The sequence below is a fragment of the Poromitra crassiceps genome (genome assembly GCF_964638095.1).
Source record: "Poromitra crassiceps genome assembly, chromosome: 1".
Classification (NCBI taxonomy): domain Eukaryota; kingdom Metazoa; phylum Chordata; class Actinopteri; order Beryciformes; family Melamphaidae; genus Poromitra; species Poromitra crassiceps.
Window position 1 is genome coordinate 10,656,708 of NC_139623.1, and position 1,066 is coordinate 10,657,773.

Genomic DNA, 1,066 nt, shown 5'->3' on the forward strand with positions numbered 1-1,066 from the left:
TTCTTGTGTACAGCGCCTGGGGGCCAACTTCAAATGTTGTCGTCACTGGTCAGATGATATCTTCTGCATGTTTGTTTTTTGTTTGGAGGGGGGGGGGGGGGGGGGGTGTCCATATCGATGTTGTATGGAGGAACCTCAGGGGAGCACGGGGAGAACATGCAAACTCCACGCCGAAAGGCCCTTTTGACGAGATAGCCCAGCTGGCATGGGCACTGAGGACATGAACCCTATCATGAACTATTAAATTTCACATAATTTGATTATTTATTTATTTGTTTGTTTGTTTGTTTGTTTGTTTATTTATTTATTTATTTATTTATTTATTTATTTATTTATTTATTTATTTATTTATTTATTTATTCATTTTTGTATTCATTTATTCATTTATTTATTCATTTATTTATTCACCCTTCCTTTCATGTGTGCATAGATTATTGGTTAAGCAGTTGCCACCTAGTATTAAACAGGTTGCAGGGAGAATGCCGCATCAGATCAGCCAGAGGGATGAACCCTGGAGGGGGATCAGACAATGACAACTACAGAGAGGCCATTTACACCTGGCATTAATCAGATCATCAGATTGCAATCAGATAGTGATTGACCACATTAGCCTGATTTCATTTACACCTGGCGTTAACATGCGATTTGGGTGATCAGATTTCAATCAGATTGCAATCTGATCACCCAAAATGGGTGTCCTCTCAATCCGCATTGTTGGGAAAGCTGAACTTTGGATGAACTTTTGTTCCACCACCTGCAGCAGAGGGGGCAAGGCTGACTGGAGGAGAGGAGACTCCTAGTAAATTAAAATGCTATTCACTTAAATTTTTCTATATATTCTGTGTGCACTGAAGTCACAATGTTGTAAACTGGGTAATTCTACTATATAGGTTAGAAATCATTTCACCCTGGAGGGAAAAAGCGCCATCAGGCCACCTGTATCGGTAGACTGCCTACCCGATGCTCAGGGAGGAGGGGATAGAGGTCCTTAGATTAACACTTAGAGGTGTACAAAGGATTAACATGTCGTTACTCATCGGGGAACTTACATGCATGCCTTTGCTCT